This window comes from Bufo gargarizans, unplaced genomic scaffold (assembly GCF_014858855.1).
Source record: "Bufo gargarizans isolate SCDJY-AF-19 unplaced genomic scaffold, ASM1485885v1 original_scaffold_1822_pilon, whole genome shotgun sequence".
Classification (NCBI taxonomy): Eukaryota; Metazoa; Chordata; class Amphibia; order Anura; family Bufonidae; genus Bufo; species Bufo gargarizans.
The window spans coordinates 38,970-61,603 of NW_025334531.1; the positions used below are offsets into that span (position 1 = coordinate 38,970).

General features: G+C 46.7%; 1 long non-coding RNA gene across 1 annotated transcript; it reads left to right on the forward strand.

Annotated features, from left to right (window-relative positions):
* The first annotated feature begins 744 nt into the window (after window positions 1-744).
* LOC122923704 lies at window positions 745-12,755 on the forward strand. Its single transcript, XR_006387320.1, has 3 exons — window positions 745-801; window positions 10,744-10,889; window positions 11,996-12,755. It is a non-coding gene; the product is annotated as an uncharacterized LOC122923704 (long non-coding RNA).
* Window positions 12,756-22,634: the final 9,879 nt, after the last annotated feature.

Below are 22,634 nucleotides of genomic sequence, written 5' to 3' on the forward strand. Positions count from 1 at the left end.
CACACAGTGTTCAGCATAAACCATTCCTGTCTTCCAAGTAAGAGGACTGTTCTTTGTAGTCTAACTTCTTTATTGCTAAAACAGTTTGATTGATTGGTAAAACAGGAGTATTTGATTGGTAATGTAAGAAACAGTCATGTAATGTGTCTAAGTTTCGTTATCCTGGTAAACTGTGTTAAAATTTAATGTATAATGCTATTCTAGTAATACAGATAAATGTAAATGCCTGCAGTATTCGTTTGGTCAGTAGATGGCAGCATAGGACCAATTTGCATTGAAGTTGCCATAGAGAAAGTGTATTAATGTGTAGTGGCTCTTTAAAACAGCAGTTAAGTGTTGAAGTGACACGCCCCTTATGATGTCAGCCTGCCTCAGTGTGAGCAGGAAGAATGAGGAAGAGGGACTAAAGAGATAACGGCTGCCATCTTGGCTAGATAGAAAGCAAGTTCTGTGCTGTGTAAGACGTGTGTGGAGGTACTAAAGGACGTTCCTGTGCAGCCAAGCTGTGTGAACTTCAGTCTAGAGACGGATGGAGTATAAAGTGACCGTGCATTTAGTGAAGCCAAGTTAAAAAGGACTGTGTGCAGCAGCTAACCTGTGGAGCCGACATTGGGCTGAGTGGATTGCCCCAAACAGTAAAGAGACTCACAGTGCTGTCGAGGTACCGGACAGTCACTGTAAAATTCTGGATTATATCCATCTGGTTTCCGGCCTGCTGAGGAGGACTTCTTTGTTGCGGATCCTGCGCTGGTTATAAAGGAAAAGGACGACATCGGGCCCCACCGTGCACTGCCACAAACTGTAAGAGGTCCACTTGGACCACTGGGATAAGGGGGGTGCGCACCCGCTTGAAAGTTAGGGTCAGCTAGGGATAGTTCCTGGGACTGCTATTCCTTAGTGTCCGCACTGCGAACACGGACACAGCAAAGGTGGAAATTGTTGTAGTATTTGACTTGAATTGTTCATACTGTTTTATTGTTAACCTGCTTTTATTAATTGATAGTAAATGCAATTTTCTTAATCTTGACTTCTGCGTACGCACTCTTTTCTGGTTGCGGAGTCATACCACCTGCCTTGCTCTCGGTTCACAGTAAAACTATAAGAATGCAAATATCAAGTAAAAGTACAGAGTGTAGATAGCATGTACTATAACATTACCAGTCATCAGTGAAAGCACATGGTAAAATGGCTGCCTGTACATAAGATTGCCTGGCTAGCTAACAGAAATAATAATTTTACTGAATAACATTTATAACTAGCTGAACATCTCTGCATAACATAATGTCCCTGAAACAAAGGTAGATATCTCACCAGATATGCTTGTACAAGAATGGTGGAGTTTAAGAAGAAAACATGCATAGGACAGCTCTGTACTGTGTACTGGAGACTCAAGACTTCTCTTTCCCAGGATGCTTTGCACCAACCACAATGCAGCAGTCTTAGTAAAAATAAAAACAAAGTATAATACAATTTATCACTGCTAATTGGTGCTATAACTAGAGTTGAGCGGACACCTGGATGTTCGGGTTCGGCAGGTTCGTCCAAACTTGAAAAAAGAAGTTCGGGGTCGGGACCCAAACTTGACCCCGAACCCCATTTAAGTCAATGGGGACCCGAACTTTTGGGCACTAAAATGGCTCTAAAATAGCCCTGGAAAGGGCTAGAGGGCTGCAAAAGGCATCAAAATGTGCTTAAGAGCATGGCAACTGTTCTGCAAACAAATGTGGATCAAACAATGGCAGTGAGGCGTGCCAAGAATTGTACATTGGGGAAGCAAAACATTAGCTACACCTAAGTATGGCCCAGCACAGAAGAGGCAACACCTGCTGTCAGGACTCAGCTGTTTACCTACATCTTAAAGAAAAAGGAGGCTTGTTTGATGACATTGAGATTTGTATCTTAGACACTTTGGAGGGCTAGTCGAAATGAGGTGTGAAAGAAGATATACATAGTAACATAGTACATAGGGCTGAAAAAAGACATGTGTCCATCCAGTTCGGCGGGTCATCCTGCAAGTAGATCCAGAGGAAGGCAAAAAACCCTGTGAGGTAGAAGCCAATTTTCCTCACTTTAGGGGAATAAAAAATTCCTTCCCGACTCCAATCAGGCAATCAGAATATTTCCCTGGATCCCTCTCTAGTAGCTATATCCTGTAATATTATTACACTCCAGAAATACATCCAGGCCCCTCCTGAATTCCTTTATTGTACTCACCATCACCACCTCCTCAGGCAGAGAGCTCCATAGTCTCACTGCTCTTACCGTAAAGAATCCTCTTCTATGTTTGTGTACAAACCTTCTTTCCTCCAGACGCAGAGGATGTCCCCTCGTCACAGTCCTGGGGATAAATAGATGATGGGAGAGATCTCTGTACTGACCTCTGATATATTTATACATAGTAATTAGATCTCCCCTCAGTCGTCTTTTTTCTAACGTGAATAACCCTAATTTTGATAATCTTTCAGGGTACTGTAGTTGCCCCATTCCAGTTATTACTTTAGTTGCCCTCCTCTGGACCCTCTCCAGCTCTGCTATGTCTGCCTTGTTCACTGGAGCCCAGAACTATACACAGTACTCCATGTTTGGTCTGACTAATGATTTGTAAAGTAGTAGGAATATGTTCTCATCACGGGCATCTATGCCCCTTTTGATGCAACCCATTATCTTATTGGCCTTCACAGCAGCTGCCTGACACTGTTTTTTTGCAGCTTAGTTTGCTGTTTATTAAAATTCCTAGATCCTTTTCCATACCGATATTTATGTTAAGTTTCAGAAACAAAGCTTGAATAGAGGTGGAAGGGCATGACATCTATTGCCTGCCACTTCCAATGCTGTTCTAACAAGTCTCCCGAGGCAGTTTAATCGCACCAAATAGCTTCAGTCATGCAAATGCAATCAACTTCATACCTCTATAACTGAGGCACGGCTTACCAGTATGAGATTTCTAGTAGAAGCCATTGTAATTGAGAAATCCTGTGTGACCTCACGAAAAATTTCCTCTTTATGACACCGGCACTGCATTACTGTCAGTGAACTTAATTGTTAACTATTGGCGTTTACATTGACGCCTGACAAACCATCTGTTACTTTAGTTGTTGAAAGCAAAGAATAAGGAAAGCGTCAAATAAAGGACGTGGCCCCGGTCGTGGTGCTGCTGGTGGAGGTCCTGTTGCAGGGAGAGGACGTGGTCGATCTGTGCCAGATACACACACAAGTGAAACCCCTTCCTCAGGTGCGAGTAGACGACAGAACCTGCAGCGGTATTTGATCGGGCCTAATGCGGCTCTACGAATGTTGAGGCCAGAACAAGTACAGGAGATAGTAGATTGGGTGGGAGACAATGTGAAAGAACTGGAGGCACTGTCAGCCACTTAGTCTCCTGCTGAAAGATCCGAGCTGGCACCTGCAGCCCATGTCCATCAGTCTTTCACCTCACCCCCTTGCAAATTAGCCAAGCAGTCTGAGCCCCAAGTCATGGAGAAATCTCTTCTGCTTTTTGATGACTCTGCTAGCAGGGTTTCCCAGGGCTATCCTCATAGCCCTGCCCCAGAAGTGGAAGAGATTGAGTGCACCGATGTCCAACCACTTATGCTTTAGGATGAGTACATGATGACGAAACACAGGTGCCAACTGCTGGGGCTTTCTGCAGTGTGCAGAACAACAAGGAGGGCAGGGGTGAAGAGTGTGTGGAAGATGATGTGGAGGACGATGAGGTCCTCGAGCCCTCATGGAATCGAGGTCATGTGAGTGACCTGTCTAGTTCGGAGGAAGAGGCGGTGGTCGCACAGAGCCACCAGCACAGCAGAAGATGGAGCAGGGTGCAAAAGCGGAGCAGCCATCCCCTAGACTGCCCACCGCACCAAGGGACCAAGCACACAAAAGCCAGCTTCAAGGAGTTCCCTGGCATGGCAGTTCTTCAGACAATGTGCTGACGACAAGACACGAGTGGTTTGCACGCTGTGCAATCAGAGCCTGAAGCGAGGCATAAACGTTCTAAACCTGAGCACAACCTGCATGACCAGGCATCTAAGTGCAAAGCACGAGCTGCAGTGGAGTAGACACCTCAAAAACCAAGAAAGGTTTCTGGCTCCTCCTGCTTCCTGATCTGCTGCAGTCTCGGCCTCTTCATCCCCCTCTGGAGTGACAGTGATAAACTGCCACGCCACAAACAGAGGATGTGCCAGCAACGCCACCACCTGAGTCACCAAGCATCTCCACAATGTCCCATGGAAGCATTCAGCTGTCTATCTCCCAAACACTGGAGCGAAAGACGAAGTACACCCCTATCCACCCGCGATCCCTGGCTCTGAATGACAGCATTTCCAAATTGCTGGCCTTTGAAATGCCGTCATTCCGTCTGGTGGAGACGGAGAGTTTTAAAAGCCTTATGGCAGTAGCTGTCCCACAGTACGTCGTTCCCAGCCGCCACTACTTTTCCAGGCAAGCCATCCCTTCCCTGCACAACCAAATGGGGGACAAAATCAGGTGTGCACTGCGCAACGCCATCTGTGGCAAGGTCCACCTAACTACGGATACTTGGACCAGTAAGCAAGGTCAGGGACGTTATATCTCCCTAACAGCACACTGGGTAAATGCAGTGGCGGCTGGGCCTGAGGCGGTTAGCATGTACTTCCACCACCGAGGATTGCAGGGCGTTTCTCTTTGCCTCCAGTTGCTTCCTCCTCCTACTCCGCTACCTCATTCTCTACCGCCTCCTCATCTGGTCAGCGTAACACCTTTACCACCATCTTCAGCACAACAAGGGGTAAACGACAGCAGGCAGTTTTAAAACGTATCTGTTTGGCGGACAAACCACACACCGTGCAGGAGCAGTGGACAGGCATGGAACAACAGAACATGAGTGGTTGGTGCCAGTGAGCCTTAAGCCCGGCCTAGTGGTGTGTGATAATGGGTGAAATCTCGTAGCAGCTCTGGGACTAGCCGGTTTGACCACATCCCATGCCTGGCGCATGTGCTGAATTTGGTGGTGCAGAGGTTCCTGAAAAATTACCCCAATATGTCAGAGCTGCTGCAGAAAGTGCATGCGGTCTGTGCATGCTTTCGGCGTTCTCACCCTGCTGCTGCTCGCCTGTCTGCGCTGCAGCGTAACTTCGGCCTTCCCGCTCACCGCCTCATATGCGACGTGCCCACAAGGTGGAACTCCACCTTGCACATGTTGGCCAGACTGTGCGAGCAGCAGCAGGCAATAGTGGAGTTTCAGCTGCAGCACGCACGGATGAGTCGCTCTGCGGAAACAGCAACACTTCAGCACCAATGAGTGGGCCTCCATGCGAGACCTGTGTGCTTTGTTGCGCTGTTTTCAGCGTTACTATGCCTCCTTGAAAAATCGCTTCGGGCGATGATGAAAGAGGATGTGGCACAGGAGGAGGAGGAAGAGGGATCATTTCCAAGGGTTTCAGGCCAGTCATTCACAAGTGGCTCCGAGGGTGGTTTCGTGCACCAACATTTGCCAGGTACACAATTGTCCAGCCAGGGCACAGTTCTGGAGGATGACAAGGTGGAGGATGAGGAGTAGGAGATGGAGGAGGAACCGTGTTCACAGCAGGATGGCACCCAAGCCAGCCCATGGCCATAACTGGTGCATGGCTGGGGGGATACACAGGACAGAGATGATACACCTCCCACAGAGGACAGCTTGTCGTTGCCTCTGGACAGCCTGGCACACATGAGCGATTACATGCTGCAGTGTCTCCACAACGACCGCCGAGTTTGCCACCATCTTACTTGTGCTGATTACTGGGTGGCCACGCTGTTGGATCCCTGTTACAAAGACAACGTACCGTCCTTACTTCCGTCACTGGAGGGTGATCGTAAGATGCGCGAGTTCAAGCGCACGCTTGTAGACGCGCTGCTGATGGCATTCCCACCTGACAGCGGGGGCACAGTGGAAGCACAAGGCGAAGGCAGAGGAGGAGGTCGCCAACGCAGCTGGGGCACCGCCAGCACCTCAGAAGCCAGGGTTAGCATGGCCTAAATGTGGAAAAGCTTTGTCAGCACGCCACAACAACCAGCACCACCAGCTGATATGGAACGTCTTAGCAGGAGGCAGCATTTAAGCAACATGGTGGAGCAGTATATGTGCACACGCCTACACGTACTGACTGATGGGTCTGCCCCCTTTAACTTCTGGGTCTCCAAATTGGGCACATGACCTGAGCTTGCCCTTTACGCCTTGGAGGTGCTGGCCTGCCCTGCAGCCAGTGAATTATCTGAATGTGTGTTTAGCACGGCAGGGGGCGTTATCACAGATAAGCGCAGCCGCCTGTGCACAGCCAATGTGGACAAGCTCACGTTCATTAAAATGAACCAGGCATGGATCTCACAGGACTTGTCCGTACCTTGTGCACAATACACATGTATACTGTCCTCACCCAGCCATTGTTATACTCTAGCGCACTTTTTCATTGTTGTATTTTTTATATTTCCCAATGTTTTAGGGGTGTACCCTAATTTAAACGAAAAAAAATTAAAAATTAAAACCAAAAAACAATTTTGGCTACCTCCTTCTTCACTGCCGCTTCCACCTACACCGCTGCGTCCACCGCCTCCTCAACCTCCTACTCCATATGGACTTTCACCTCCTAGATCAAGATTATTATTTTTTATTGTTAAGTATTTTATGATGTTTTAAGTCATTTCACTCCTTTGTCTGTTACATTGTTGGGTGACATATCCCAATTTTTTGGGCTGTGATATACCCCTGCTCTACCTAGTGGACAGGGAAATATGTTTCAATAATTTGTCTGTTACATTATCGGGTGAAATATAATATACTCCTGCTCTACTGTAACGGTCGCGTACACACACACACAGGGGGAAGGGAAGTGACCACTGCGCTCCACCCTTACCCCTGGCCCTGCCTACTTGCCTCGCAAGTCCTAATGACAGGGGACAACTGGACGGCAATCCCTAACTTGGAATAAGTGCAGGGATGACAGACAGACAAACAACAGGACGTGAACGGACCGAGTCAATACCAAGAAAGCTACAAAGTACAAAGGGAGCAAGCAGAGAATTGTCAGGAGAAGCCGGGGTCATAAATACCAGGAGAGCAGCAAAGTTCCCCACGGAGCAGGCAGAGGATCGTCAGGAATTCAGCAGGAGGTAAGTACGCCACGAAAGACCAAATCACAGGTGGAACCTAAATTAACAGGCAACCTGTGGCTAGCAGGCTGCCTGTATTTATAGTGGGGAGTGAGGGTCATGTGACGTGGCCAGCTTCACATGACCGACAGACCAACCAGTCGAGCACCGAGTGATCAGCTCGACGCTCAAGGCAGACTTAGGAGCAGGGAGCCACCCAGCTAGTAACGCCGCCCTGGGAAGGAGGTCAAACACAGATCCTTATTCCCAAAGCTGAGCAACAGGTGATAGGGGACCGAGTGCACCTTCGGAACCCCGTTACATCTACCTACTGGACAGGGTAATACATTTCACTAATTCGTCTGTTACATTGTTGGGTGACATTCACCAATTTTTGGCTGTGATATACCCCTGCTCTATCTAGTGGACAGGGAAATACATTTCACTAATTTGTTTGCTCAATTGGTGGGTGACATGAACCCAGTTTTGTTGTAAATAAACTCCTGCTCTGCATAGTTGACAGGGACCGAAATTTTTTAAAAATCGTCTGTTTCATTGGTGGGTAACATTAACCCATTTTTGCTGATTAAAAACCCCTGCTCTGCATAGGTGACAAGGACTAAAACCTCATACTCAATACCAAGAAAACAAAGGAGCTAATTCTGGATTTTAGGAAGAAGAAACGAAATGGACACCATCCCATTAGCATTAATGATGGAAACGTGGAGATAGTTCAAAGTTTCAGATTCTTGGGAGTTCATATTAGTCAGGACCTGTCATGGATAAAAAACACAACAGAAATTACCCAAAAAGGCCTTCAGAGGCTTTATTTTCTGAGGAGTCTGAAGAAAGCACAACTCCCAAAACAGCTGCTAGTCAATTTTTACAGGAGCACCATAGAATCTGTTATCACATACTGCATTACAGTGTGGTACTCCGGCTGCTCTTCTGAGGACAAGAAGACCCTCAAGCGCATCATCAGAATGGCTGGCAGAATCACTGGTACTCAGCTACCATCACTGGAGGACATCTTCACTGCTCGCTGCAGCAACAGGGCAAAAATTATCTGCTGGGATCCAACTCACCCCGGCCACAGCCTTTTCATTCCCCTACCCTCTGGTAGGCGTCTTAGAGCCCTACACGCCCGCACCACTAGGCTGAAGAACAGCTTTTACCCCAAAGCAATCAGTCTCCTAAATGCTCAGAGACTATTGCCCCTTCCAAGGATAGAAACTACTACAGACTGAAAGTGACTGCTGCACTCATGAACCCATGATGATCTCTTGTCTGCAGTGGTGTCTGATCAGTGTGTATATATACTCATAAGCACTTCCTACTTTGCTCTTGCTATATATATTGTTTTTTTCTAGTGTAATACTTTAGTTTAAATGTCAGTTCTTGTTCCTCTGTCCATGGCATCTAGGATTGCTCCAAACAACATTTCATTGTATTGTACATTGTATTACATTGTATTGTACAGTGACAATAAAGGCTTCTTATCTTATCTTTAATTTCTAAAATTCGTCTGTAATTGCCGCGCGCCCCTTCCTTTACTTGGATGCTTCTGCTTCAATAAGTTGTCCCACATTTCCGCTCGATCACAATTCAGCCATTGACCTCCCTTGGATGTGGTATCCCTTTCTCGCGCTTCCTCTCCGGCATGGAACCCTGATTCCCCGCTACCCGTGATCACCATGTTAGGCGCAGAAAAGAACATCGTCATGGGGACGTGCAACGTGGTTTAGCAGTATGTGTGCACACGGCTAAACGTACTGACTGATGGGTCTGCCCCCTTCAACTTCTGGGTCTCCAAATTGGACACATGGCCTGAGCTTGCCCTTTACACCTTGGAGGTGCTGGCCTGCCCTGCAGCCAGTGTATTGTCTGGACGTTTGTTTAGCACAGCAGGAGGGGGTTATCATAGACAAGCGTAGCTGCCTGTCCACAGCCAATGTGGACAAGCTCACGTTCATTAAAATGAACCAGGCAGTGATACCACAGGATTTGTCCGTACCTTGTGCAGAATAGACATGTATACCAGCCTCACCCAGACATTTTTGTACTCCAGCGCACTTTCCCTTTGTTTTATCTTTTATATTTCCCAATGTTTTGGGGTCTACCCAAATATAAACAAAACAATAAATAAATAAATAAAAAAAAACAAAAAAAAACTGTGTTGGTTACCTCCTCCTCCACCGCCGCTTCCACCTACACCGCCACATCCACCGCCTCCCCAACCTCCTACTCCATATGGACCTCCTTTTCCTATTTCAAGATTATTATGTTATATTTTTACGTATTTTATGTTATTTGAAGTCATTTCCACATCCACATTTGTTTGCAGAGCACTTGCCATGCTCTTAACCACATTTTGCTGCCTTTTGCAGCCCTCTAGCCCTTTCCATGACTTTTTTAGAGCCATTTTAGTGCTCAAAAGTTCGTGTCCCCATTGACTTCACTGGGGTTTGGGGTCAAGTTCGGGTCCCGAACTCAGACTTTTTTGTGAAGTCTGGCTGAACCCGTCGAACCCGAACATATAGGTGTCCGCTCAACTCTAGTCCTAATGCCGCACCCATGGTAGAAGCATTCCAATTGATGACTCAAGTCACGAGGAAGTGTAATGCAGCTGGTGTTGCTGAGAGTTAAACCCAGCATGTTCAATAGTATAAGCCATGGAGTCAGGGTGAACAGCTTATGATGATAGATAAGCTACCGGACCCATATAAGGATCCAAATGGATTCTATAAGGGCTTGAAGAAGATACAGCATAACTACGATGCCATATAGGATGATTTATACGCCCTATGTGGTGCAGCAGCAGGGGCTCCGTTTGTGGATAGGGTAACTAAAGTAGCTGAAGTTAACGGAGAAATAGAAGCTGTACCGCAGGGAGCAAATATGAGGTTAGCAAAATCAGATGAGATGTTTTTAAAGAGACTGAAGAAGGTTGCAAAAGAATTGAGCAATCAGTTGGGAGCAGGACTGCCAGAAGCCTTTCAGTGCCCTGACGAAATAGTGGATAAATATCATGCCCGAGTGGTCAGTATATATGCAGATCAGGACTTTTTATCAATGGATTTAAGGGATTAAAACTTGCCGTTGTATCAGCACCGTGCCTGGGAATACCAAACTATGATCTTTGTTTTAATCTGTTTTGCCATGAAAATATAGGACATGCGAAAGGTGTGTTGACTGAATTGCATGGGGGTAAACATCGCCCACTAGGCTACTACTCGGTACAGTTGGATGTGGTAGCTAGGGGTACCCCCTCTTGTGTGCAGGCAATTTCTGCCCGTGCATTACTGACTGTAAAGGTTGCTGACATAGTCCTTGACCATGCTTTGATAATTTATGTGCCTCATGCTGTTCAAGAACTATTGACACAAACAAGAATTTGTCATTTGTCAATGGATAGGCTGACAAAGTATGAGGTAGCCCTTCTTACACCTCTGATCATAACAATCAAGAGGTGTACAATCCTTAACCCTGCTATCCTACACCCAAAGTCTAGTCAGGTAGAACAGGACGTATCTTCAAATGATGACCATGATTGTTTTGAACTAATAAAAACGGAAACAAAAGAACTTGACAATGTAACTGAGACACCGATACCTAATGCTGATTTTGAGCTTTTTGTAGATGGATCCAGATATTACCCCGATGGAAAGCCATACACGGGATATGCTGTGACTACCTTGGAGGAAGTTGTGAGACATGGATCACTACTACCTGGATGTTCTGCACAAGAGGCAGAGCTGAAAGCACTCACTGAGGCACTCAATAAGGTAAACATTTACACTGATTGAATCTCTAGCTCAGTTGTTTAGAGCTTTAGTGCTGCCTAAGATGGTGGCCATTGTTAAGGTAAAAGGCACATACAAAAGAACAAACTAAAGAGGCAGAAGGAAGCCATCGAGCAGATGCAGCTGCAAAACAAGCTGCTCTGCTACCCCTCCCTATAACAGGTTATGTAGTGAACATAGTGCCACTTGTAGGGGAGGTGGATCTTGATGTGCTCAAGAAATTCCAAGAGCAAACTCTGAAGCAGGAAAATGAAGAGTGGGAAAGAAGAAAGGCTGAGAACCAGGAGGGTTTGTATGCTGTAAATGATAAACTTTGCCTTCCTAGGGCACTATACCCAATGATGTGTGCCTTGTCCCATGGCCTCACCCACCAGTCCAAAGAAGCAATGGTGAGTCTGGTAAATCAAGGATGGGTGGCCGAAGGGTTCAATAATGCAAAGTTTGTTCAAGGGTGCATGGTCTGTACTTGCCATAACATAGGGAGGACAGTTAAGGTGCCCCCAAGGTGCACTCCAAAGCCCTTATACCCATTCCAGAGACTGCAGATTGACTTCATTCAACTTCCAAAGGTAGCTACATATGAGTATGTTCTGGTATGTGTGGACCTCTTCTCAGGGTGGCCAGAAGCCTGGACAACAGCTAAGACTAATACAAAGACTGTAGCCAAAAAGCTCTTATCTGAGGTATTGTGTAGATTATGGGTTCCAGAAGTAATCGAAAGTGATAGAGGAACTCATTTCACTTCAGAAGTATTACAAGAGATACTTCATGCTCTAGGTATAGAGCAAGCGTTTCACACGCAAAGTAGCGGCAAGGTAGAACGCCTTAAGGGAACTTTAAAGTTAAAGATCCAGAAGGCCATGGCAGAGACAGGAGAGCCATAGACTGAATAGTTGCCTATAGCATTGTACTCAGTCAGAGTGACCCCCACAGGAAATCTCAGTTAAGTCCATATGAGGTATTGTTTGGCACTGCTCCAAGGACAGGCCTATATTTCCCCAACAGCTTCAGGCTATTCATTCTGACATGACACAGTATGTGGGAGCATTGTACAGGAGATTGCAGCAGACTCACAATCGTGTTTTCAGTTCCATTCCAGATCCTTCTTCATTGGAAGGGACTCATGTGTTGAAACCTGCAGATTGGGTTACGGTCAAAAGGCATGTGAGAAAGGCTTTGAATCCTCGGTTTGATGGGCCATTCCAAGTCCAGCTAACTATTCCCACCTCTGTGAAATTGGAGGGGAGACCAACATGGATCCACGCCTCACACTGCAAGAAGTTGATCAAATTATGAGGTTGGGAAAAAATATATAAATTACAGTGATAAACGACCAACCCCCTCCCACACAAGTGATGGTCACTATGGCTCAGTTTTTCCCAGAACCTTCCGCTGCTGAACAGACAACAATTGTACCACCTACTCTACTCATATCTACCTTGAACTACAATTACACATACTGTGGAAGGAAGGTTGTGGAAAGCCTAACTGATTGCATATATTGTGGGACTGAGTTATGAAAAAACAATAATTAAAAGACTCAATGACTGACAAATTGGGCTCACTCTCATAGTGCACCTTTCAAGGTGTGGATTCCACTGGTTGTGTAGGTCCAGGGTTAGATAGAAAAGATGACTCCTGTAAAAGACCCTCTGAAAGGATGCTTGATATCCCACAATTTGTGAGAATTAGTATTTTACCACTTTGTGTAGGTAGGGCGGTCTTAACCCAGTCTCTATATAAGCTGGAGTCACGTAGCGATGCACGCCAATCTGCTCTTACTAGTGTAGGGATAGGATGCTGCTGCTGCTGTGAGGGAGAGAATAGGACAGAATCTTTAATCTGAAGTGCTTGTTAACTCTGCGATCTACAGCGATTTTGTTTTGTGGGTGCAGTGCACAATTTTTTTTACCCTGCCTTGAGCCCAATGACACAGAAAAATAACTTTTATCCCTCTGTTAGATAGGTGGGCGTCGGCGACCATTTTCTGCAATTTCAGTGCACCAGCACTGCATATGTGCATTTGTGACCAATACAAGCGTTAGATACTGCTGTTATATTCTGGTATTAAAAAAAACACCCACTTTGGGCAAGATAATACATTTGCGGCCTTTGTTGCATTTGTGACAGTCGAGTACAAACTTGAAATACTGCTGTTATGTTCTGGTATTAAAAAAACACCCATTTTGGGCAAAATAATACTTTTGCGGCCTTTTTTGCATTTGTGAAAGTCAAATACAATCTTTAAATACTGCTGTTATATTTTAGTATAAAAAAATATATACCTATTTTGGGCAAGATAATACATTTGCGGCCTTTGCTACATTTCTGACAGTCAAATAGGGGTGGACGGTATAGGCGATATAGGCGATATGCGATATGAATTTGGGCCACGATATGGATTTTCGCCATATCGCCTATATCGCCTGACCGCGATATGATCATTTTCTCCTGAGCCGGCACAGCGGAGGGAGGAGGAGGAGGGAGGAGGGAGGAGGAGGGAGTCCCTCCCTCCCCACTGTGCGCGGCTGCCGCTGAAAACCAATGAGGACAGAGTAGGAGGAGGAGGGGAGGGACTGTGGCCACTGCACCACCAATGAATGTGCCGGCCATATCCCACAGGGTCCCCCTCCTCCCCCCCATCATTGGTGGCAGTTTGCAGTTCCGATCGGAGCCCCAGCAGTGTAATGCTGGGGCTCCGATCGGTTACCATGGGAGCCAGGACGCTGCTGAAGTCCTGGCTGCCATGGTATGTTAGTGAGCAGAGAGCAGCGCATTATACTCACGTGCGCTGTGGCCGCCGGTCGCTGCTTCTTCTGTCTGTGCGGCATATTGCTAATGCTTACAGCATTAGCAATGCGCCGCACAGACCTATGAGAAGGAGCGACCGGCGGCCACAGCGCATGTGAGTATAATGCGCTGCTCTCTGCTCACTAACATACCATGGCAGCCAGGACTTCAGCAGCGTCCTGGCTCCCATGGTAACCGATCGGAGCCCCAGCATTACACTGCTGGGGCTCCGATCGGAACGGCAAACTGCCACCAATGATGGGGGGGAGGAGGGGGACCCTGTGGCCACTGCCACCAATGATTAATGCGTTGCGTTAGCAGAGGGGACATATCAGAGGCAGGGGGAGAAGATCAGAGGCTGGGGAAGGGGGACATATCAGAGGCTGGGGAAGGGGGACATATCAGAGGCTGGGGAAGGGGGACATATCAGAGGCTGGGGAAGGGGGACATATCAGAGGCTGGGGAAGGGGGACATATCAGAGGCTGGGGAAGGGGGACATATCAGAGGCAGGGGAAGGGGGACATATCAGAGGCTGGGGAAGGGGGACATATCAGAGGCTGGGGGAGAAGATCAGAGGCTGGGGAAGGGGGGCAGATCAGAGGCTGGGGAAGGGGGGCAGATCAGAGGCTGGGGAAGGGGGGCAGATCAGAGGCTGGGGAAGGGGGGCAGATCAGAGGCTGGGGGAGCACATGAGAGGCTGGCGCCATGTGTAAAGTCCTATTCGCCCTAATAGAGCTCTATTAGGGTGAATATGATAAGGGTTCTAGCCCTTAATGAGGCCAATAGTTAAAAAATAAAAAGTTTAAAAAAAATAATTTAAACACCCCCCCCCCCATATAGAAAACAATATATCGCAATATATATCGCATATCGCACATGCTTAAAATTATATCGCAATATAGATTTTAGGCCATATCGCCCACCCCTACAGTCAAATACAAGCGTTAGATGCTGCTGTTATATTCTGGGTTTAAAAAAACAACAATTTATTTTTGCAAGACCCTACAACTGGTGCCTTTGCTACATTTGTCACAGTGAAATACAAGCTTGAAATACTGCAATAATATTCTGGGTTTAAAAAAACACCCATTTTTTGCAAGACCCTCCATCTGGGGCCTTTGCTGCATTTGTCACAGTGAAATACAAGCTTTAAATACTGCAGTTATACTCTGGGTTTAAAAAAACACCCATTATTAGCAAGATAATACATTTGCGGCCTTTTCTGCATTTCTGACAGTCTAATACAAGCGATAGATACTGCTGTTATATTCTGGTATTAAAAAAAACACCCATTTTGAAAAGATAATACATTTTGAGTCCTTTGCTGCATTTTTGACAGTCCTATAAAAGCGTTAGATACTGCTGTTATAGTCTGGTATTAAAAAAAAACACTCTTTTTGGGCAAGATAATACATTTGCGGCCTTTGTTGCATTTGTGACAATCAAATACAAACTTTAAATACTGCAGTTATATTCTGGGTTTAAAAAAACACCCATTTTGGGCAAGATAAGAAATTTGCGGCCTTTGCTGCATTTCTGACAGTCCAATACAAGCGATAGATACTGTTTTTATATTCTGGTATAAAAAAATAAAAACATTTTGGGCAAGATAATACATTTGCGGCCTTTTTTGCTTTTGTGACAGTCAAATACAAACTTTAAATACTGCTGTTATATTCTGGTTTAAAAAAAACTCAAATTTTCGGCAAGATAATATATTTGCGGACTTTGCTTAATTTCTGACAGTCCAATACAAGCGTTAGATACTGCTGTTATACTCTGGTATTTTAAAAAAACACCCATTTTTAGCAAGATAATACATTTGCGGCCTTTGTTGCATTTGTGACAATTAAATACAAGCGTTAGATACTGCTTTTATATTCTGGGTTCAAAAAACACCCATTTTTGGCAAGACCCTACATGTAGGGCCTTTGCTGCATTTGTCACAGTGAAATTCAAGATTTATTTGAAAAATTTCTGCCCACCATTTGTGAATAAGATGGCATTTCCACCAAATGTGATAGAAGGTGCCTTTCTCCTCTCCGCAACGCCAGCAGACATCTGATCCACCTTTATTATAAACAATTGTGGCATCAGGCGTCTTGTACCATCTTGTAAGAAGTTTAAACTCATTTTCCTGGATCCTCACGCATCTCGAGGATTTATGTGGAATCAGGAATAGGCGGGATTGTTCAGCTGGGGATAGGGTGCGATTAAGATCATTCTCCCAAAGTCTATTAAAGGCTGGTGTGGGCATCATGATAGGAGTGTTAAGTTTCCTATAAATTAGGGAGATTAGTTTGGCTATGGGGGTTCAATTGGATATTAAGCCTTCAAACCACGTGAGTGGTCTTATAAGAGAGTGATAGGGTATATTCTTTGAGATACAATTTCTCAGATAGGTAATAATAAATGAGTCAGGTATCAGGGATCATCTTTGAGAATCACATCATCAAAGAATTAAAGTATAGATATTTCGGAGCTTTTTAGGGAGGCAGGGAGGCTTTGTTTCAGTTCTATTGGAGCTAGGTCTATTAAGTCTCTGACTTGAATAGTCGGAGATGGAAGGGGGATACCATAGTTTGAGGTCTGGAACCATCTCCATGTCTCTAGTGTGGCTTTGATGGTTGGACTAAGGGTAAGGTTATTAAAGGGAGGAAGGTTGGTGAAAACCAAGAGGCTTCTAAATGAGTATCCTGCCAGTGAGGTCTCCATCTCTATCCAAGATTTATGGGGTGGGTGAATGAACCAGTCTAATACTCTTGCTAACAAAATAGATCAATTGTAAAGGAGGGGGTCTGGTAAACCTATGCCTGCATAGGTTCTAGGTTTTTGGAGTTGTGAAAGGGCAATCCTTGGTTTTTTCCCATTCCAGATAAACAACCTAATTTGTTTGATTAAGGTTTTGTAATATTTTTTAGGTATGGGAAGGGGTATCACTTGTTGTAGATAGTTCAGTCTGGGTAAAACCAAGGACATCACCATATTTTTGCACCCGAACCATGATAATGTTGGAGAATGAAGGTTGGTCAATTGTTCGGTCAGCGAGATGAGGAGAGGGGCGTAGTTAAGGTTGAATAGGTTGGATAAGTCTGGGGTTAATGTCATGCCAAGGAAGGATAGAAAGGGGGCATCCCAATTGAATGGAGATTGTTTGGCTAGATATGCTTTATTAGAGGGCTTTAATCCCATACAAAGAATATTAGATTTTTTGACGTTTATATTAAAGTTAGATAAGGTTCCAAATGCTTCTAACTAGAGTTGAGCGAACACCTGGATGTTCGGGTTCGAGAAGTTCGGCCGAACATCCCGGAAATGTTCGGGTTCGGGATCCGAACCCGATCCGAACTTCGTCCCGAACCCGAACCCCATTGAAGTCAATGGGGACCCGAACTTTTCGGCACTAAAAAGGCTGTAAAACAGCCCAGGAAAGAGCTAGAGGGCTGCAAAAGGCAGCAACATGTAGGTAAATCCCCTGCAAACAAATGTGGATAGGGAAATGAATTAAATTAAAAATTAAATAAATAAAAATTAACCAAAATCAATTGGAGAGAGGTTCCATAGCAGAGAATCTGTCTTCCCGTCACCCACCACTGGAACAGTCCATTCTCAGATATTTAGGCCCCGGCACCCAGGCAGAGGAGAGAGGTCCCGTAACAGAGAATCTGTCTTCATGTCAGCAGAGAATTAGTCTGCATGTCATAGCAGAGAATGAGGCTTCACGTCAGCCACCACTGCAACAGTCCATTGGCATATATTTAGGCCCAGCACCCAGGCAGAGGAGGGAGGTCCCGTAACAGAGAATCTGTCTTCATGTCAGCAGAGAATTAGTCTGCATGTCATAGCAGAGAATGAGGCTTCACGTCAGCCACCACTGCAACAGTCCATTGGCATATATTTAGGCCTAGCACACAGGCAGAGGAGAGGTTCATTCAACTTTGGGTAGCATCGCAATATAATGGTAAAATGAAAATAAAAATAGGATTGAATGAGGAAGTGCCCTGGAGTCCAATAATATATGGTTATGGGGAGGTAGTTAATGTCTAATCTGGACAAGGGACGGACAGGTCCTGTGGGATCCATGCCTGGTTCATTTTTATGAACGTCAGCTTGTCCACATTGGCTGTAGACAGGCGGCTGCGTTTGTCTGTAATGACGCCCCCTGCCGTGCTTAATACACGTTCAGACAAAACGCTGGCTGCCGGGCAGGCCAGCACCTCCAAGGCATAAAAGGCTAGCTCTGGCCACGTGGACAATTTAGAGACCCAGAAGTTGAATGGGGCCGAACCATCAGTCAGTACGTGGAGGGGTGTGCACACGTACTGTTCCACCATGTTAGTGAAATGTTGCCTCCTGCTAACACGTTGCGTATCAGGTGGTGGTGCAGTTAGCTGTGGCGTGTTGACAAAAGTTTTCCACATCTCTGCCATGCTAACCCTGCCCTCAGAGGAGCTGGCCGTGACACAGCTGCCTTGGCGACCTCTTGCTCCTCCTCTGCCTTGGCCTTGGGCTTCCACTTGTTCCCCTGTGACATTTGGGAATGCTCTCAGTAGCGCGTCTACCAACGTGCGCTTGTACTCGCGCATCTTCCTATCACGCTCCAGTGCAGGAAGTAAGGTGGGCACATTGTCTTTGTAGCGTGGATCCAGCAGGGTGGCAACCCAGTAGTCCGCACAGGTTAAAATGTGGGCAACTCTGCTGTCGTTGCGCAGGCACTGCAGCATGTAGTCGCTCATGTGTGCCAGGCTGCCCAGGGATAAGGACAAGCTGTCCTCTGTGGGAGGCGTATCGTCATCGTCCTGCCTTTCCCCCCAGCCACGCACCAGTGATGGACCCGAGCTGCGTTGGGTGCCACCCCGCTGTGACCATGCTTCATCCTCATCCTCCTCCACCTCCTCCTCATCCTCGTCCTCCTCGTCCTCCAGTAGTGGGCCCTGGCTGGCCACATTTGTACCTGGCCTCTGCTGTTGCCAAAAACCTCCCTCTGAGTCACTTCGAAGAGACTGGCCTGAAAGTGCTAAAAATGACCCCTCTTCCTCCTCCTCCTCCTCCTCCTCCTGGGCCACCTCCTCTTCCATCATCGCCCTAAGTGTTTTCTCAAGGAGACATAGAAGTGGTATTGTAACGCTGATAACGGTGTCATCGCCACTGGCCATGTTGGTGGAGTACTCGAAACAGCGCAACAGGGCACACAGGTCTCGCATGGAGGCCCAGTCATTGGTGGTGAAGTGGTGCTGTTCTGTAGTGCGACTGACCCGTGCGTGCTGCAGCTGAAACTCCACTATGGCCTGCTGCTGCTCGCACAGTCTGTCCAGCATGTGCAAGGTGGAGTTCCACCTGGTGGGCACGTCGCATATGAGGCGGTGAGCGGGAAGGCCGAAGTTACGCTGTAGCGCAGACAGGCGAGCAGCGGCAGGATGTGAACGCCGGAAGCGCGAACAGACGGCCCGCACTTTATGCAGCAGCTCTGACATGTCGGGGTAGTTGTGAATGAACTTCTGCACCACCAAATTCAGCACATGCGCCAAGCAAGGGATGTGCGTCAAATTGGCTAGTCCCAGAGCTGCAACGAGATTTCGCCCATTATCACACACCACCAGGCCGGGCTTGAGGCTCACCGGCAGCAACCACTCGTCGGTCTGTTGTTCAATACCCCGCCACAACTCCTGTGCGGTGTGGGGCCTGTCCCCCAAACATATGAGTTTCAGAATGGCCTGCTGACGTTTACCCCGGGCTGTGCTGAAGTTGGTGGTGAAGGTGTGTGGCTGACTGGATGAGCAGGTGGAAGAAGAGGAGGAGGAAGCCGAGAAGGAGGAGGTGGCAACAGGAGGCAAAGAATGTTGCCCTGCGATCCTTGGCGGCGGAAGGACGTGCGCCAAACAGCTCTCCGCCTGGGGCCCAGCTGCCACTACATTTACCCAGTGTGCAGTTAGGGAGATATAGCGTCCCTGGCCGTGCTTACTGGTCCACGTATCTGTGGTTAGGTGGACCTTGCTACAGATGGCGTTGCGCAGTGCACACTTGATTTTATCGGATACTTGGTTGTGCAGGGAAGGCACGGCTCTCTTGGAGAAGTAGTGCCGGCTGGGAACAACATACTGTGGGACAGCAAGCGACATGAGCTGTTTGAAGCTGTCTGTGTCCACCAGCCTAAATGACAGCATTTCATAGGCCAGTAGTTTAGAAATGCTGGCATTCAGGGCCAGGGATCGAGGGTGGCTAGGTGGGAATTTACGCTTTCTATCAAATGTTTGTGAGATGGAGAGCTGAACGCTGGCGTGTGACATGGTTGAGACGCTTGGTGACGGAGGTGGTGGTGGTGGTGTTGGTGGTACATCCCCTGTTTGCTGGGCGGCAGGTGCCAACGTTCCTCCAGAGGCGGAGGAAGAGGCCGAGGCGGCAGCAGCAGAATAGGCCGAGGCGGCAGCAGCAGAAGAGGTAGCAGGGGGAGCCTGAGTGACTTCCTTGGTTTTAAGGTGTTTACTCCACTGCAGTTCATGCTTTGCATGCAGGTGCCTGGTCATGCAGGTTGTGCTCAGGTTCAGAACGTTAATGCCTCGCTTCAGGCTCTGATGGCACAGCGTGCAAACCACTCGGGTCTTGTCGTCAGCACATTGTTTGAAGAAGTGCCATGCCAGGGAACTCCTTGAAGCTGCCTTTGGGGTGCTCGGTCCCAGATGGCGGCGGTCAGTAGCAGGCGGAGTCTCTTGGCGGCGGGTGTTCTGCTTTTGCCCACTGCTCCCTCTTTTGCTACGCTGTTGGCTCGGTCTCACCACTGCCTCTTCCTCCGAACTGTGAAAGTCAGTGGCACGACCTTCATTCCATGTGGGGTCTAGGACCTCATCGTCCCCTGCATCGTCTTCCACCCAGTCTTGATCCCTGACCTCCTGTTCAGTCTGCACACTGCAGAAAGACGCAGCAGTTGGCACCTGTGTTTCGTCATCATCAGAGACATGCTGAGGTGGTATTCCCATGTCCTCATCATCAGGAAACATAAGTGGTTGTGCGTCAGTGCATTCTATGTCTTTCACCGCTGGGGAAGGGCTAGGTGGATGCCCTTGGGAAACCCTGCCAGCGGAGTCTTCAAACAGCATAAGAGACTGCTGCATAACTTGAGGCTGAGACAGTTTCCCTGGTATGCATGGGGGTGATGTGACAGACTGATGGGGTTGGTTTTCAGGCGCCATCTGTGCGCTTTCTGCAGAAGACTGGGTGGGAGATAATGTGAACGTGCTGGATCCACTGTCGGCCACCCAATTGACTAATGCCTGTACCTGCTCAGGCCTTACCATCCTTAGAACGGCATTGGGCCCCACCATATATCGCTGTAAATTCTGGCGGCTACTGGGACCTGAGGTAGTTGGTACACTAGGACGTGTGGATGTGGCAGAACGGCCACGTCCTCTCCCAGCACCAGAGGGTCCACTAACACCACCACGACCATGTCCACGTCCGCGTCCCTTACTAGATGTTTTTCTCATTGTTATGGTTCACCACAACAACAAATATATTATTTGGCCCAATGTATTGTATTCAAATTCAGCGGGATATAAATTTGAGGCCTAGTATTTAGGCGCTGGGTGACCGGTATGGATTTAGTGACAGAATTAGACTTGGAAATGCACAGAAGCGTGTGTGTGAAGTTATTCTGAATGACCCTATGTGCACCTTCAATATGATCTACCCTTTTAGGGATAGATTTCAAATAGCTCTGATATAGCAGAAACGACTAAATTATGAAATTGCTAAATTGGGAATTGTATTTCAACCCAGAACAAAAAATGTGCTTTGACGGACACTAAATAACTTTCCCAGCCACAACAGGACAGCGGTAACGAGAGATTTAGCGGGATATAAATTTGAGGCCTAGTATTTAGGCGCTGGGTGACAGGTATGGGTTTAGTGACAGAATTAGATTTGGAAATGCACAGTAGCGGGTGTGTGAAGTTATTCTGAATGACCCTATGTGCACCTTGAATATTATATACCCTTTTAGGGATAGATTTCAAATAGCTCTGATATAGCAGAAACCACTAAATTATGAAATTGCTAAATTGGGAATTGTATTTCAACCCAGAACAAGAAATGTGCTTGAACGGACACTAAATAACTCGCCCAGCTACAGCACTAGGGACAGATTTAGCTGGATATAAATTTGAGGCCTAGTATTTAGGCGCTGGGTGACCGGTATGGATTTAGTGACAGAATTAGACTTGGAAATGCACAGAAGCGTGTGTGTGAAGTTATTCTGAATGACCCTATGTGCACCTTGAATATTATATACCCTTTTAGGGATAGATTTCAAATAGCTCTGATATAGCAGAAACCACTAAATTATGAAATTGCTAAATTGGGAATTGTATTTCAACCCAGAACAAGAAATGTGCTTGAACGGACACTAAATAACTCGCCCAGCTACAGCACTAGGGACAGATTTAGCTGGATATAAATTTGAGGCCTAGTATTTAGGCGCTGGGTGACCGGTATGGATTTAGTGACAGAATTAGACTTGGAAATGCACAGAAGCGTGTGTGTGAAGTTATTCTGAATGACCCTATGTGCACCTTGAATATTATATACCCTTTTAGGGATAGATTTCAAATAGCTCTGATATAGCAGAAACCACTAAATTATGAAATTGCTAAATTGGGAATTGTATTTCAACCCAGAACAAAAAATGTGCTTTGACGGACACTAAATAACTTTCCCAGCCACAACAGGACAGCGTTAACGAGAGATTTAGCAGGATATAAATTTGAGGCCTAGTATTTAGGCGCTGGGTGACAGGTATGGGTTTAGTGACAGAATTAGACTTGGAAATACACAGTAGCGGGTGTGTGTGAAGTTATTCTGAATGACCCAATGTGCACCTTGAATATTATATACCCTTTTAGGGATAGATTTCAAATAGCTCTGATATAGCAGAAACCACTAAA